General features: G+C 35.0%; 1 long non-coding RNA gene across 1 annotated transcript in view; it reads right to left on the reverse strand.

Annotated features, from left to right (window-relative positions):
* Positions 1–4311: 4311 nt before the first annotated feature.
* LOC117976824 (uncharacterized) overlaps positions 4312–18923 on the reverse strand; it is a 298034-nt gene continuing 283422 nt past the window's right edge. Inside the window, exons 4-5 of the long non-coding RNA XR_004667589.2 lie at positions 6278–6491; positions 4312–5862 (exon numbers count right to left, since the gene is read on the reverse strand). This is a non-coding gene — a long non-coding RNA (uncharacterized LOC117976824). The remainder of the gene's footprint in view (positions 5863–6277; positions 6492–18923) is intronic.

Here is an 18923-nt window from a genome sequence, read left to right on the forward strand (position 1 = left end):
TATCACCTACGGCCAAGTCTGTGACCTGGAATCCACACAAACTAATGGGTGTCCCTCTTCAGTGCTCTGCTGTCTTGATCCGGGAAAAAGGAAATGATTTCTGTTTTTAATTACTGACATAATAGATGGTTAACAATGACTAGCTTTATTGTGAATGTTTTAAATTAACAAAAATATGACCTCACTGAATGAAACATACTGCAGCACAATTTGCCCTTTGGAGGAGAACAAGTTGATCTTTAAGTAGCAGTCATTTGACAAAATCAAATGAGTATAGTGCATAGGTAGTAAACCAGCTACCCTTGGGTGAAAAGATGTGGTATGAGATGAAAGACAGTGAGAGGATCTATAGAAAACCTGATTATTTATAACCCAGTTATTAAAAACATAATGACCAGCCGGGCGCAGTGGCTCACACCTGTAATCTCTGCATTTTGGGATGCTGAGGCAGGCAGATCACTTGAGCCCAGAAATTCAAGACCAGCCTAGGCAACTTGGTGAAACCCCATCTCCACCCAAAATACAAAAAAATTAGCCTGACATGTTGGTGGGTTTGTGTGGTCCCAGTTAGTTGGGAGGCTGAGGTGGAAGGATGGCTTGAGCCCAGGAGGAGGTTGCAATGAGCTAAGATCGTGCCACTGCGCTCCAGCCCAGGTGACAGAGTGAGACCCTGTCTCAAAAAACAAAACAAAACAAAACATAATGGCCATAGATATATGAAAAAAAGTGCAACATTAATCATCAGGAAAATGCAAATTAAAACTTCAGTAAGATATAACCTCACAACTGTTAGGATGCCTATTATACAAAAAACAAAACAAAACAAAACAAAGATGAGCATTGGTGACAACGTGGAAAAAAATGGAAACCTTGTACACTTTTGATGGGAATGTAAATTAGTGAAAAGAGTATGGGTAAAAAGTATGAAGATTTCTCAAAAAACTAAAAATAGAACTAATATACAATCCCGCAATCTCACTACTGGCTATATATTTAAAGGACAGGAAATGAAATGAGAATGCCTAAGAGATAGCTATACTCCCATGCTAACCGTGGCATTATTCCCAATAGTCACATTATGGAATCAGTCTAAGTGTCCATTCATGGATGAATGGATAAAGAAAATGAGGTGTATATACTCAAGGGAATACTATTTGTCCATTTAAAAAAAAAGGAAATCCTACCATTTGTGACCACATGGATGAATCCGGAAGTCGTTATGTTAAGTAAAATAAGCCAAATAAGTTAAGTAAAATAAGCAAAATAAGACACAAAAAGGACAAATACCTCATGATCTCACTCATAAGTAAAATCTAAAAACATTGATCTTACAGAACTAGAGGGCAGAACGGTGGCTACCAGGGGCTGAAGCAGTTGGGGGAGGGAGTTCAAGGGGAAGTTGATCAAAGGATACAAAATGTCAGTTAGATAAGAGGAATAAGTTCAGGAGATCTATTGTAGGACCTGGTGACTACAGTTAATAACAACATATTGTATTCTTGAAAATTGTTAAAAGAGTGGATGTTACATGATCTCACCACAAAAGTGAAAACTATATGAGGCAATGCATATGTTAATAAACTAGATATAGTCATTCCACAATGCATATATATAATCATATATATACACATTCCACAATGCCTATGTAGGAAATGCATGTTAATTAACTGTATTTAGTCATTCCACAATGCATAGTGTGTGTACAACATGCATATATGCAATACTTCATACATATATACCAAAACATCAAGTTGTACACACAATAAATAAAATTTTGTCAATTTACAAATAAAATGAAATAATAATTTTAAAAAGCCACCAAGCAAAATATCTCTTAGGAATCAAATTTGGCCCACTGGCCAATTTGTAATCTTAGAGTATAGAGCCAATAATAGGGCATATTTTCATGTGGATGACAATGAGTAACTGTAATATATTTTTGGCACAAAAAAACATAAACGTGGCCAGGTGCGGTAGCTCACACCTGTAATCCCAGCACTTTGAGAGGCTGAGGAGGGTGGATTATGAGGTCAGGAGTTTGAGACCAGCCTGGCCAATATGGTGAAAACCCATCTCTACTAAAAATACAAAAAAATTAGCGCAGTGTGGTGGTGTGTGCCTGCAGTCTCAACTATTCAGGAGGCTGAGGCAGGAGAATCGCTTGAACCTGGGAGGTGGGGGTTGCAGCGAGCCAAGATAATGCCACTGCACTCCAGCCTGGGCAACAGGGTGAGACTTCCTCTCAAAAAAAAAAAAAAAAAAAGAAAGAAAAAGCATAAATGTATGTATAGTATGACATTATTTTCTTTTTACATGTATATTTATTTTATTTCCCTTCGTAGTAAATGTGACAGTATACAAGGACTTGAGCTCATTATCTCCTCCAAGTAGAAATACAATTATAAAGTTTGCATATTCTTTATTGAGTTGTCAAGTTGCAAACAAACACATTTTACCTAACTTTCATTTCTACCTTTGGGGACATCATTTTCTATTTTCTCTTACTTGCAAGCAATCCAGAGGTTTTGGGTATAAAAATAATCTGTCTTCCTACTATAGCCTTCCTGCCTACTCTTTGAGTACTTAATGCTCACTTCATCTTCCCTAGTTCTGAGGGAATCTTTATTCATTTTCTCATACCTAGTGCATTATCAGCTCTGCTGACTAGAACTGTTAACATTATCTCTGCTTCAGCTCCTGCTAAGTTGGCTGCATGGCAGCAATATCCCATCCACAAAATGGCAGATGCTCAAAGCCTGCAGGTTAGCAGACTGATCCTTCTTCAGCATTGGTATGTGTCCAGAACCTTGACATTATTGTTTGGCCGTATTTTTTTTTCATTTGAGAAGTTTTCAAATTTGTCTCCAACCCCCACCTTGCTAACAGGTCTCTATTTAACTTTCAGATTTCAGATACCTTTCTTTTTATGGCTCAAATACAAATTTTCTGCAGTCTTCTCTGATTTCTTAGCCCACCATGAGTATGTTGAAGTAATACATTTTATTCTACATAAGTACCTATCATGAGTTTTCAAATAAATTGTTTTTTATATTTTGTCTAGTACTTTACCTTTTCCTAAAGATAGATGGATGGTCAATGGAAGTACAGCAGAATTCCCAAACCAATAAGCATTTACTATTTTTAAGGTCATTTCTGGAAAACAAGTCTATCTTGGTGTAGCCTTGAATTAAGAGGAACGTTCGATTCTTATCTATTAACCATTTGAATGTCCAGGGCTGCAGATAGACAATTTTAATTCGTGCCTTAATGAGTAGAACAAGTTGAGTATATCAATATTTAATGAACATATTTTTCAATGCTGACAAGGAATTGACTATAAGGAAGTAAATATATACATTTTTGTATAATTGTACATAAAATATATTTAAACTGATTTTAAATATTCTTCATTTTTACACTCAAGGGAATGAAAATACCATATGTTTTTCAAACAAAATGCCAGCCACATCAATTTCATTTATTCAGAAGAAGCTTTTCATAATGCAAAATATAAACTCATTAAGTAGCTTCTCTTTGTCGCTAAGATGGGGATTGAAATCCTTGACATTGCACAAAGGCCCAGGAGGTGTAGTCTGTGGCTTTCTCTGAACTCTTACTTCCTCTTGTGTTTCCTATTGTTTTATTCATATCCATTGGCTTCCTTTTAGTTCCAAAAAGATGTAGTGCAGCTGTCTCCATTATGATCTCAGTACATCTTTCTCCTTCCACCTGTCATGGTCTGACTCAACTTTCACTCCCACAGCTCTCTCCCCCAGCATATTTCTTGCTAAACTGCTGAATTCAAAAATGTTTTTTTACTCAGAAACCTTCCTTGACTTCCAGGCTACATGGAATCTTTGACCCTTAGGCCAGAATATTCTATAGCACCATGAAAACTCTTTAATAACATTTATCATGGGTATAATTTGACACTCATATCTGTGACATTGTGTTTAGTGCCCAGCCCCGCCCTTACCTACCCAGCCTCCTGCCACTCAGACTATAAGTTCTATGAAGGCAGAGTCTCTCTACCCTTTTTCTCACCACAAATCCACCGTCTCAGCACCATGTATGACAGGTGCTATAAATATATGCTGCTTAATGACTAAGTGTAGCTCAATCATCACACCAGATAAAGCTCATTTTTTTTTATACTTTAAGTTCTACAGTACATGTGCACAACGTGCAGGTTTGTTACATATGTATACATGTGCCATGTTGGTGTGCTGCACCCATTAACTCATCATTTACATTAGGTATATCTCCTAATGCTATCCCTCCCTCCTCCTCCCACCCCACAACAGGCCCTTGTGTGTGATGTGCCCTTTCCTGTGTCCAAGTGTTCTCATTATTCAATTCCCACCTATGAGTGAGAACATGCAATGTTTGGTTTTTTGTCCTTGCCATAGTTTGCTGAGAATGATGGTTTCCAGCTTCATCCATGTCCCTATAAAGGACATGAACTCATCATTTTTTATGGCTGCATAGTATTCCATGGTGTATATGTGCCACATTTTCTTAATCCAGTTGTTGGACATTTGGGTTGGTTCCAAGTCTTTGCTATTGTGAATATTGCCATAATAAACATATGTGTGGATGTGTCTTTATAGCAGCATGATTTATAATCCTTCGGGTATATACCCAGTAATGGGATGGCTGGGTCAAATGGTATTTCTAGTTCTAGATCCCTGAGGAATCGCCACACTGTCTTCTACAATGGTTAAACTAGTTTACAGTCCCACCAACAGTGTAAAAGTGTTCCTATTTCTCCACATCCTCTCCAGCACCGGTTGTTTCTTGACTTTTTAATGATCGCCATTCTAACTGGTGTGACATGGTATCTCATTGTGGTTTTGATTTGCATTTCTCTGATGGCCTGTGATGATGAGCATTTTTTCATGTGTCTTTTGGCTGCATACATGTCTTCTTTCGAGAAGTGTCTGTTCATATCCTTCGCCCACTTTTTGATGGGGTTGTTTGTTTTTTTTATTGTAAATTTGTTTGAGTTCATTGTAGATTCTGGATATTAGCCCTTTGTCAGATGAGTAGATTGCAAAAATTTTCTCCCATTCTGTAGGTTGCCTGCTGACTCTGATGGTAGTTTCTTTTGCTGTGCAGAAGCTCATCTTGATGATACTGTTTTAAAGTGTTTACAATAGTCTCCAGGCCTGCTCTAACAAAAGATTAAAAAGGGGGTTCAAAAGAGCCTAAGAAGAAAATATTTACATGTGTAAATAGGACACCCAAAATACAGATTCATAAACTATTTTCATTTTTGAGTTATAATTTCTATTCTATTTCCCTGAAATACTTCAACACTGACCGTCACATTGTGGTCCTTCCTATAGATCCACAAGCCTATCCTGAAACAGAGTGTGAGTTATCTTCCTTAGGATGTTGTGTTTCCACAAACCTCAAGTCAAACTGCCCTTTTGTCAGCTCCCAAATTCATCATTGTATAGATATATGTTCTTGAAAATTACTTAACATGTTAATATTCTCAGTTTCTTCAATCTATAAAAATGTTGTCATTATAGTACCTACACCATCAGTTTTCCATGAGGATCAAATGATGTAATGTGAAATGGAAAGCATATAGCAAACACATAAATACATATAATGTTATTTACCTCTTGTACAAATAGTTCTGCTTAATTAACATTTAAATTATACCCCATCAATGCACATAAATTTATGTTTTGTTGGCTGAAGCAACATACATACTGAGAAAACATTTCTGTCTCAGTGATGGGTAACATGTCCTTTTCTAGTGATTATTTCTTAATCTTCCAAAGTAAAGCTTCTTGAAGTCTTTAATACTGAGGAGGAATGTTTTCCACATTTTTCATATGAGACAAAAGGCTAGAAAAAGACAAAATTAAATGAATGGATTAAATGTATGGATTATTTTATTCTTCATCTACTATGGTCATCAGAGCTGTTTATTTGGCATCTACATCGTTGGTTCACAGGATAGTTTAGTTAAAGTGGACTAGGCAGTCAGTTCTCATTAACATTATTAAATGACAGTCACATAATTTCAAAAGAGCAGCAAGACTTCAAGGCATTTAAGAAAAGTTTTAAAAAATAGACAAGTATTCACCAAATTGCACCATATTCTAGAAAAATCAAAAAAACTGAATACGGTCATTTATTTTCAAAAAAGGATATATTTCTACATTAAATATGCAAAATTCTACTTAAATTTGCATTCAAAGTGGAAATAGTTAAGTGAAATAAATAATTGTGGTTTCTTATTGAAATGTATATGACTTACATGTTAGATATGTTTTTCCTTTTTTAGGGCCTTCTAGATGCATGTAATCAGATGCAAGCTGAATATCTTTTCCAGTCAGGTAAACTCTACAATGTTGACTTTGACACTGCGGATAAAACTATTCAGTGTGGCCGACATGTTGATATCTTCAAGCAGTGGTTAATGTGGAAAGCAAAGGTAGGAATCTGTCATCTTTTACTCATTCTACTTTTTACTGGAGTAGAAAAGAAAGGGGGTAAGGGTCATATTAATATGCATATTTGGAATAAAACACCAAAATTTTAAAGTTTTAGGGCTATAATAATGTGGTTTTTAACAAGAACAAATTTAACTAATCAATCTAATGATTTTCATTATTTATTTGGGATTCTGACCTTTTACACCACGAGACAGTAGAGAATACATGAACCTCAGGTGTGTTCCTAAGATGAGAACCTCTCAATGTTGTCAGGCGCCAAACAGATGTGTAAGTGTCTGAAATGCACAGGTTGTTAAGAAAAGAGGGAATAATGAAACTGGAGACTATAGGACCAGTCTGACTCATTCACATTTAAATTACTCTGTAGCAATGCACCATCTACATTGATGAAGTTTAACAATTTACTCATGATTTGTTGAGCACTATTTAACCAGGCGGCAGTCTAGGTGCTGGGGAATGCAGTGAGCAAAGAAACCAAATTTCCTTTTCTCATGTCAGTGACATTTGGGAGGGTTGTGGAGGGTTTGGGTGCTATAGACAATAATCAATAAGTTAGCTAGAAATGATATCTAAAAAAACTAAGGGAGCTTAGAGAATATAGAGTGATGACAGGTTATGCATTAAAAACAAGGACTTTGGATATTGTTTTCAGTGTTACGTAAAATCAGTAAATGGTTTTGATCCAAGGAGAGACAGAATCAGATTTATGTTTTAAAGGGAATTGTTTTGGCTTCTTACGATAAATGCATGGCAGGGAAGAGAAGAGAAACAATATGATTAGTTAGGAGGTCCTTCCAGTGGTCTGGGCAAGACATGACAGTGGATTGGCCTAAAGTGGTAGCAGTGAAACTAGTGAAAAGTAGTTGGATCCTAGAGTAGTTCTAAGGTAAAATAAATAGGACTTACTAATGGATTGGATGTAGGGTATAAGGAGGAGGGAGTGAAAGGACATTCCAACCATTTTGATCTGAGCAACTAGGAGAAAAGAGTTATATCCTGAATTTAAGAAGGTGATGGAAAGAACTGATTTTTATCATTGAAATATCATTTTTTTAAGTTAAGACTGACAGATAATAAAGTGAAGATGTTGAATAGTGAATTGAGGTTCAATTTGGAAGTTGTGGAAGATAATATACATTTAAAAAGTATTTACATGTAGATAGTATTTGAAGTCATGGGACTGACTGTAGGTAGAAACAAGAGAAGGCAGGGAAATGAAACTTAAAACATGGAAATCAGGGAGAAGCAGAAAAGATCCAACCAGGGACACTCTGAAGTGTAGCCAAGTATATAGAAGGATAACTAAGAAGGTGAGGTGTCAGTCAGGTGCCGTGGCTTATGCCTGTAATCCCAGCATTTTGGGAGGCCAAGGCAGGCAGATCACCTGAGGTCAAGAGATTGAGACCATCCTGGCCAACATGGTGAAACCCCGTCTCTACTAAAAATACAAAAATTAGCTGGGCGTGGTGGTGCAAGCCTGTAATCCCAGCAATTTGGGAGGCTGAAGCAGGAGAATCGCTTGAACCCTGAAGGCAGAGGTTGCAGTGAGCCGAGATCGTGCCACTGCACTCCAGCCTGGCAATAGAGCGAAACTCCATCAAGAAAAGAAAAGATGGAAAAGATGGGGAGGTGTCACCAAATCCATGGGAAGAAAGAATTTCAGAAAACAAAGAATGATACTGTATCAAACTCTGTGTGTTGCTTGACTAAAATGAGAACTGGAAATTGAAAAATAAATACTTCATCATGGTTCAGTAGTGATCTCAGTAAGAACAGTTGTGTGAGAATAGAAAGTAAGGAAACGAAAAGAGCGAATGTAGAAAAGTGTTTTGAGGAGATTGACTATAAAGGGCGAGGGAGACACAGTGGTAGCTGGAGGGAAATTCACATCCAAAGGAATTTTTGTTTCTGTTGTTATAGATGAGCTTTGTTATAGCATACAAATATACTTTTTGCCATAGTCTAATAGATGGAAAATATCATTATGCAAGAAGAAAGTGAAAAACTGGAATGGGTACTTTGTTGTAGGCAAAAGGTGAGCAAGTGATGTAGTTTACAATTAGATGGGCTTATCCTATCTAGAGTCAGGTGCAATCCATCTGTTGTATTATGTTGGTGCAAAAGAAATTTCAGTTTTTGCTATATTTTTAATTGTTTTTTACCATTAAAAATGGCAGAAACCACAATTACTTTTGCACCTACCTAATAACTAGAGGAAAGACTGTATACAAATAGGCAGAATGGTAGACTTGGTTCTACAATGTTATTTGCTGAGTTTTCCTATTTTGTTAAAGAGCAAGAAACAAGATCATCTACTGAAATTGCGAGGAGTGAAGGGAAACTGGAGATTTAGTGAGGCAAATGAAAAATTATCTATGCAATGGAGGATTGGCCAGGAAACGCTAGTCAGACTGTGGAGAGGTGCTAAAGGTCTAGTTGAGATTTGTGGTTGTAACTTTACATTAACACCAATTCTCCAAGTTGCTTTTCCCCATCTGTATTCACCTGCCCAATACAAAAACGGAGTAGCCAGAATATTGATTTAATAAGGCTAGGAGACAGTCAATTAGTGAGCTTCCATTGGTACTTAAACCAATTTACACAACTCTACCTTTTTCTATTAACACTTTCAACATATGTAACTTTGACTAAGTATAAACATAGACTCAAATTTAATATTCTCTAGTCCTAATGAACATAAAAGTATGATGTTATATTTAAAATAAGTAAGCTTAGGTGTCTTTGACTCTTCATTACCTCTAATAGCAGGGGAAATTTGAGAAATATCACAAGAATATTATAATATGCAAAGAACCTAAACAAGTAATTTAAATTCTTTCAGATTCAGGCTCCTCATTTGTACAATTACATTGTACCTACCTCCTTATACAGATATAATACAGTTTAAATAAAATATTACATATAAACTTAACTATATTGCTATAATTCACCATATAATCCAAGAGTTATCATTGTTACAAGTTAATTTCAATTAAGATAAAATACAATTTTTTATATTATTGAGCTTGGAGCATCTTGATACTTTTTTATGACACAGTTTAGCTTCACAAGGCTTATAAATTTTAGCTTTAAAAGCTGAAAAAAACAAATCAACATAATGAAAGTATGCATGGTTCTCATTCATAAATGCTAAGAGAAAACAACCCAGAATTTAAACAGGAAATCCTTTCAGAAACTGTACCAAATCTACCAGAGACAAGAGGTGACAGTAAATACTGAGTCAAAATTACTAACAATGATTTTAATGGTATTAAAGTTTATTATGTAATGTTATTTTTAAAGGACAATAGAGAAAAGAATATGAAAGGAGACATTTATGAAAATCATCAGAATGTGGTCAAATGTCCAGCATAATTATTTTGTTACAATTTTAGGATCAATATGAAGACAGTCATTGCATATTCATGTCTCACACCTATTATATAAAAGCTTATGGTAGAGTCAAGAATTCAATCATAATTATCTATGATTATGGTCATTGCCATATGATATGAGTCATATGAAAATGGCCAAAGTCACAGACTGATCTTTTAACTCATCTCACATTTTATGATTTTGGTCACAAGGAAAATATAAATGACTAAGTAAAGGAATATAATTTAAATTCTGCAGAAGATTTTTTGGCTCTTGAATTTTTAAGAACTCTTCCAAATATAAGTTACTTCCATTGCCAGTGTGTTTACCTTTATTCAATCTGTGGTTATTTAGGTCCTAGTTATTTGCATCCAATATTTAGATGATTCCATTAATTTTTAGAACCCTATGAATCCCAAATTATAGTTCCATTATTTTCCTAAATACCTCTCAAGAAAACTGCCACCTTTCTAACTGCAAATTGCAAGTGGTTTCTCAAGTCAAAATTCTAACTGAGGTGACAAGAATATTTGGCAGTCCCACCATTACCATGTACTCCATGAAATTTCAGGAATAAAAAACATGTTAGAAACATAAAAACGTGTTAGCACCTTTTTAGGCCTCTTTTTCACCTTTATTAATAGAAAGTGATAATGGGTCAAGCTACCTGAAGTCAATATTGAATCTCAGATGTGAATACTTATTTATTGCCTGAAAGATCAATCTACTTCAGGGTCAGAGTCTGAAGATACAGTTTCTCCAAATATTATACAACAAAAATTATGTGTTCTGCACCTTCCTCTTGCCCATTATTTATGTTTAATTGAAATAACCGACAAGATTTTATAAAGCTATTTCTTTTACCCCCTTCCTAGTCCTCTATAGAAAGATGGACATTAGGTTCTGTTTTGTTTTATTACATTTTGTATATATGTATGTGTGTGTTTCACCCCCTTCCTAGTCTTCTGTAGAAAGATGGACATTAGGTTCTGTTTTATTTTGTTTTATTACATTTTGTTTATATGGATGTGTGTTATTACATTAACATAAAATGTATTTCTTACTGTGGGTTGTTTTAAGAAGTTCAAATGTCACCCTTTTATTGCATACACTAATAGATGAACTATATGATCCTTTAGATAATTGTATAAATATAACTTCTTTTAAAAAATATTTTGATAAGTGTTGAACATTTGTTCAAGTTTGAACCTCAAGACAAGTATTTAGGTATATACACTGTTATCAAAGGTTTGACATGAACTAAAAGCATCTTTGATATATTATTAGCCCTACTATTTAATTTGAAGTCATTTCTTTTGTTAGAAATTTGGTATTCCAAAAGCGAAGACAATGCTTTTCATAGAAATCATCTATCAAGAGCCTATTATGTAGCCAACGTTCTGATACAGATATCTATATGATCAGTAACACAGGATTACACTTAGCAATTATATAAACTTTGAAGTTTCATAGATAATTTTTACTATTCTAAGATATGCATTCTGTAAGTTCTTTTCCTGAAGATTTTTTAAATGGACAATTTGGAATTTTGGGTAAACTTAAAAGACTTTAAAGCTCCAATTTTTGCACCCATGCAGCCTTGTGTAAATTTCAGACACTGATAATCCCAATGTTTCTCAACCCACTTCTGTACAGATTGTATTTTGTAAATATTTTTATAAAGTTTTTCAACTTTGTAAGAGGTCACCAGTTCTCCTATTTAATAGTTTAGCTGCTAATCAAAGCATGCAGCTTGACTTAGCTTAAATAACAGTGTATATACCTAAATACTTGTCTTGAGACAACCTTGAACAAATGTTCAACACTTATCAAAATATTTTTTAAAAGAAGTGATATTTATACAATTATCTAAAGGATCATATAGTTCATCTATTAGTGTATTCAATAAAAGGGTGACATTTGAACTTTTTAAAACAACCCACATTAAGAAATACAATTTATGTTAATGTAATAACACACATCCATATATACAAAATGTAATAAAACAAATTTTAGGGGGAAAAAACTCTGGTAATGTATGAAAAAACTCTGGTAATGTATGAAACTAATAAATTCCATTCTACTCTGTTTTACAGAGCTATCACCTGGGTCACAGTTTGGCCTTTTATAAAATTGACTTAACTGATATATTTTTAATATCCATACTTTTGAAAATCTTAGCCTTAAAATAAACATGAAGCTTTTTAGATCAGAGAAAGATAAATTATTTACTTACAGAATATCTTAGCATAGACACTCACACTCTATTTTCCCCTTGGGACACCACCATGAGGGCATCTTAGCCTACAGGTACAAAGGAGATTTATACTATCCTGCAGGAAACCCTAAAATTGTGAAACTGGAATCTTATGTAGGAGCTGGTACTTGGAGGTGGGGCCTATGAAATCTTGTACTCTGGAATTCAAACAAACAAATACTCTTTCGGGGGAGGAGGGAAAGGTCTCTACCTCACTCTAAGACAGAAAGAAAATATTTGACTCCTGGGGAGATAGCAAAGGTTTAATTACCCCTTCAGTGGGAACAAACAGCATATGCCTCCACCACAAAGGGGATCAGCAGTAACAGAATGTGAAAAACAAATTGGTATTGGTATGGAAAAAAAGGAGACATCTTCTATTTTTAAGTTCCAAGGCTCGTTCATTATTCACTATTCCTTTAGCCCAGGTTGTCAGTAATTTTGCTCAGAGAGCCCTAATCATGCAGGAACATGAAGTGTTTTTCTTATATTGACTGAATTACTTTTAGGTTTTCTTTCATGGGTTGTCCCATATCAAGTGGCATAACAAAGAAAAGCCCTAAAGAAAGTGTGAAATTATGTATAGCCATGTGCTGAGGACTTTGTCCACTATACACTATCCTCTATGAATCACAAGGTATTCTTCTCTGGTGTCAGTATCAGGGTGTCAGTGTCCAGAACAATTAGTTTAAGTGGATATGAAATTCTTAGTACAAAACACAAATAGAATAATATGGTCTGTAAAATGAATCACAGAGGCAAATTATTGGTCCTTTTTCAGTTGGTGTGCAATACCTTGGCACTCATTTTCTCTTCTAACTTTATTATATTAATTGACTACTTTTTTGTAAATTTATAATCATCTTGCTCAGATATATGTATTTCTAAAAAACACTGTTATATATATGTGTATATATATGTATGTCTATATATACACATATATATACATATATATGTGTGTATATATATATATGTATATATATACTGGTAACTCACTTTGAATACTTTTGGTAATAAGGTTTGAAAACATTAATACATTAACTCACCAAAATGGACCTAGCACTTATTGAACATCTATTGCACTAGGACCTTTACGTGTGTTATCTCGCTTTTGTTTTCCAATAGTTCTGTTGGATACGTATTGTAATTGCCCAGCAGGGTCTTCTTTCTTGCTTGCTTCACAGATAAAACCAATGGACTCAGACAGTGGTATTGCAATAGAGAAAGAGTTTAATAATTGCGGGGGCCAGCAAAGTGGAAGGATGGAAGTTTATTTCTCAAATCAGCCTCCCTGAAAACTCTGAAGCTAGGGGTTTTCAAGTATAATTTGGTAGGCAGGGGGCTAGGGAATGGGGAAAGTTGATTGGTCAAGTCAGGGATGATGTCACAGGAGATCAAAGCTGTATTCTTGTGCTGAGTCATTTCCTGGGTGGGGGTCCCAAGACCAGATGAGCTGGTTTCTTGGTATGGGTTATCAGCACAGGTGATCCTAGCTGGTCCATCAGAATGCAGGGTCTAAAAAATACCTGAAGCACAAATCTTAGGGTTTACAATAGTGATGTGATCTTTAGGAGTAATTGCAGCGGCTAAAAATCTTGTGTCTTCTGTCTATATGACTCCTAAACTATAATTCTAACCTTGTGACTAATTTGTGTCTATATGACTCCTAAACTATAATTCTAACCTTGTGACTAATTTGTTAGTTTTAGAAAGGTTGATTCAGTTCTTGAGCAAGGACAAGGTTAGTTTTGGGAAGAGACTGTTATCATTTTTGTTTTGAAGTTAAACTATAAACTTTATCCCATAGTTAGCTTGGCCTACACTGAGGAAAGAACTAGGGCAGCTTGGAGGTTAGAAGCAAAATGGAGTCAGGTTAAATTTTTCTCACTGTTATAATTTTTGCAAAGGCAGTTTCGGTATTATTATGTCTATTAAGTAGATACAGAAACAGTAGCTTACTGATGGATGGAGAGAACTAACTCTAAGCAATAGAGTTTTAGATGAGACCTGGCTACTCATCTATAGCCAACATGTACGTTTCTTTCCACAAGTTCTTGTTGGCTGTCTTGATACAATTCATAGCACTATAAGAATGGCAAAGTGCACACAGAATAGTGATAAGAAATCAGGTTCATCTTTTTTTCTTTGCATACAGAGAATATGGCATAAAAATGATGCATCTATAGATATTACATATGCAAGGCTATTTCCAGGAATAGGTGACAAAAACTCAGTATAGTGGAAGGTTTTTTACTCAAAAGTAACTATCCTACATGGTGCAAATCAGGTTCAGGTAAAAATCTGTGTTGAGCTTGAAAGAAAGGAGTTGACTTGAAAGTTTGTTATCATAATTTATAATTATTAAATATTTAAATATTTTTATGTGAGCCACCATTAGCACTCTTGCCAAAATAATGGGCATTAAGAGAAAATCTAGAAATATAAATAAAAAATTCTATTTTGTTATCATTTGCTTTAATTACACAATGAATACTTTGTTTTTTGCAAGAGGAGCCATGATTAATAAAATTTAGATTTCTTATAAATGTAATTAATTATATAAAGTACTGTGACATTATAAAAATCAGAGAAAAAATAGACATAAGATTCCACAAACATTACTTATGTATGCAAAAATAAATATAATGCAAAAGCCTACTTTGGGATGAATTTTTTACATGAATTGGACAGATTCTGGAATCATGAAATGAATCTGGCCATCAGAATGCTACAGAAAGCTTAATTGTCCAAGAGCCTCATCTGCTCTTCTAAAATCCACCATTGCATTTACTTTGAGTCTGTGCTTCCAAAAGGTTGTTCCAGGCAGTGACTGAATTGGCAAGGATTCCAAGGCAGTCCTCGTTCCTAGGAGACAGGAGAGTCTTCTGAAAGCTGACTTGGCATAAAGATACCTGTGGCCTTTCTAAATCTTCCTCAGACTTTATGGTAGTCATGGATGCTGCCCCCCCACCACCCCTTAACCTCCCTTTAACTTAGAGCCAGACTTCTCCACTGTCTGATGGCTCTCCCAGTCTAATCGGCTCTCTCTCCTCTGTCTTTCACACAGGGACTTCCACCAATACAATTCTTGAGGATTTTTAATCCCATTTTGGCATCTGCTTTTGGGAGGACCTGGTCTAACAGAATTTCTTAAAGTTTAGACTAAAGTTGCCATTGTCGTTGCTATTTAATTTTTGTAGACATTTTTTCAAGAAACTTAAAAATGCATTTACTATATAGACACATGGCATAATATTTTTATTGTCATTTCAACATGCATGAATGTTACCAAAAGATTCTACAGAAAAAAATTCCGGAGAGTGATGATATGCTCTATGGCAATGACTTCAGTGGTCCTTAGCCTCATTTCTTCAGAATTAAGACTCAGAATATTCTTTTTCAATAATATCAATTAACTTTTCTATAAGTTTGTTTTGATTTATTTTTAACTACCAGCAGTTTCCCCTAAACTAATTGCCCTCAGGAAAAAAAATACCTGGCATAGTGTCAAATGATAAAGTGGTTGTCTCAAGAAATTAGTTCATTGACATTTAATCCTACCTATTCATAGGCATTTCAGTGACTAATAGTGCCTTTGCCAAGCCAATGTTTGTTTGCAGTTGTGAGTTGCCAGGTTTGATCATACGTTCTTACAATCAAAACTTATAACATATTTTGATTTGTACATATATACATAGTTTAATCATTTAAATAAATAGATAAATTTTTATAAATCCCTATTTCCTAGGGAGAAAAATAAGACAATAAAAAAGAATACAGAGTGCTAGGGATGATGAGTATTTATAATGTTAAATAGAATGATCATCACCAATAAAAGGTGATATTTGAATAAAAATCTCAAAAAAGTGAAGAGGAGGTCATGCTGCATTTCATGTTGCATTTAGGAGAAGCATAGCTAAAAGGAAACACAATTTAAAAACTTTGAGACAGAGCCTGCCTACTCTGCATAATGCACAACAGGAGATCTATGTGGCCAGAGTGGAGTGAGTATGGTTAATACAGAGAAGTAACACAAGTAAGAATGGATATAAAAGGGTTCCTTGACTATTAATTAGTGTTTCTTAGAACATTACAGCTTTCTTCCTGCATTGGAAACAAGTCCTAGTTTAAACAGAAAGTGTGGCCTTTTGGGACTCCCAGCATCCTCACTTACAGTATTGTATGTTGTAGATGCAACACGCTTACATTGTACTGACATTGAGTGTGACTGGGCTCCTGTGTATCATGAGTCCACTGGAATACTATGCTTATGGTGCATTTCAAATGCTATGTATAAATGAGGTGTTAAAACATGGTAGACATTTATGTTGCATGTACATCCTTAGCTTATGTGCATGCTTCATTGTCCCATTGGACTTTGCTTACAAAACACAAGCCCAAAATAAAACTTTAAAGAATTTCAGGACTGTGACAGCACGTCATTCAACTAATATGAAACCCTTTTGAGTACGGGAGCCCTGTGCGACTACACAGCTTGTACACCGATAAAGTAAACCTTGGTCACAAAGATGGCTTAATTACTGAGAATACACTGAAGTACCACCTCATAGGACTGGAAAGTCTCCCCACTACATAAGCCTAAAGTAAATGTGAATGGCATGGACTCAACATGGGCAATCGATGCCTAGGCAGAAGCAGAAAGATCAGTTAGGAAGCAGTTTCAGTAATGAAGGAGAGAGTGATTGGGCTGACATAGTGACAGTGAATATATTAGGAAATATCAAATTCTAATTAGATTTTGAAGGTATATTTGCCCATTCTTATGGTGCTAATAAAAACATACCCAGGACTGGGTAATTTATAAAGGAAAGAGGTTTAACTGACTCACAGTTCAGCATGGCTGGGGAGGCCCATGAAACTTACTTACAATCATGGCAGAAGGGGAAGCAAACACGTCCTTCTTCACATGGCGGTAGCAAGGAGAAGTGCCAAGTGAAGGGGGGAAAAGCCCCTTAGGAAACCATCAGATCTCGTGAGAGCTCACTATCATGAGAACAGCATGGGGGTAACCACCCCCATGATTCAGTTACCTCCTACTGGGTCCTTTCCATGACACGTGGGGATTATGGGAGCTACAATTCAAGATGAGATTTGGGTGGGGAAACAGCCAAACCATATCAGAAGGTAAGCCCAGGGAAATTTGCCACAATATTAGGTGTGGAGTATGAGAAAAAGAGGAGCGTCCTGGGTGAGAACAACTGCAATCTTTTGGGCCTCAGGAACTTGAAAATAGAATTTACATGTTTTGAGATTGAGAAGACTGGTAGAAACAAGTTGCATATAGAAACATTAGGATTTCAGTTTTGAACATGTCATTTAAGATGTTATTAGTTATAAAAATGGAGATTTGAACAGGCAGTGGAATATATGAGTCTGAGTTTCACAGATACTAAAGCACATTAAATAAATCTGAGGAACATCTTGAAGGTAATTTAAAGTATCTTACTTAAATTAAGCCTTTGATTTATTTTAAATTTATAGGGAACCCTTGGCTTTGAGGAACAAATCAACAAATACATGGAACTTGCAAAATACTTCTATAAGGTTTTAAAGAAAAAAGATAACTTTAAGCTTGTGTTTGATGCAGAGGTAAGGAGGACTCTTAGCTTTTTATTTATTTAATTTTTGAGATAATTCAATGGATCTCTATTTTCTTTTCTGAGTATTTTTATCTGAATCTATTACTTATCTCATGTGTTGGGAGAACCTTATAGGTATACTTAATTATTGTAAGCATTTTATTTTACCTAAGCTCATATAAGTTAGGTTTTAAAACATTTTTAATTTAAGTTCCTTGTCTTATAAGCAAAGAGTCCAAAAGACTAAGTTAATGAGTACCTTCAATTTTTACATTTTTAAAACAATGAAACTGTTTGCTTTTAACTGCATCTCTGGCATCTCTGACACTAAATAAGATGGAATTTAATTGTTCTTAGTTTTTTTTTCTGTATCTTAGAGTAGGCAATTGCATTTCCAGACAGTAGATAATATAAGAGAAGGTAGGCTTTAAATTATAATAATCTTTGGTACATTGTTATCAAGTCACTAAGCTGATATTAATGAAAGATTTGAGAATTTTGCTAGCATTACATTGTATATCAATCTTTAAGGCTCAATAAACCTTCTACTGGCACTCATTAAATCATTCTAATAAGAGTAACTATTAAGAAACAAAGGTGCCTTGTTTATCTTCTAAATTGTCTCCCTCTCTGTTATTATCTTAATATTTGCTTATTGTTCTGCTTTTAAGTGAAAACTAAACTTTTCTTTGTTTTTAATACTACGCACAATCTGACAGTTTAACTTCATCTCTGAGATAAGCTTTGATAGCTGACTTAAGTTCCCTTCCATCCTTTGTCTATGTGAATGACACTCAGTCATCTAAGCCAGAAACTTTGAATTCATCTTGAAAGCCTGACATTCATCATCATGCTGATCAATTCTTTCCCTTGAAGCTTTTGGAAATGGAAACACTCCTATCTACACTACAGCTATGCCTTCAGTGAAGTCCTTTTCATTCTCTCCTGAATTATGGGAACATTCTATTTACTAATATTCTCCTATCTTCAATCATACTTCCCTCGAATCAATTATCCTTCAACTTGAGTGATCTTTCTCAAATACAAAACTGATGCTACCATTATTTGTTTAAAACAGTTGACGTCATGGTCATGGCATGGATGAATGGAAGTTTGAAGGAATTTGTAAACCAAAATATGGGGAAGATGATCACATAGATATGAAAATCCTCAAGAATCATGACTCAAGAGTTTATTGGAGAAACAAGCAGATCC

This window comes from Pan paniscus, chromosome 17 (assembly GCF_029289425.2).
Source record: "Pan paniscus chromosome 17, NHGRI_mPanPan1-v2.0_pri, whole genome shotgun sequence".
NCBI classification, from domain to species: Eukaryota; Metazoa; Chordata; class Mammalia; order Primates; family Hominidae; genus Pan; species Pan paniscus.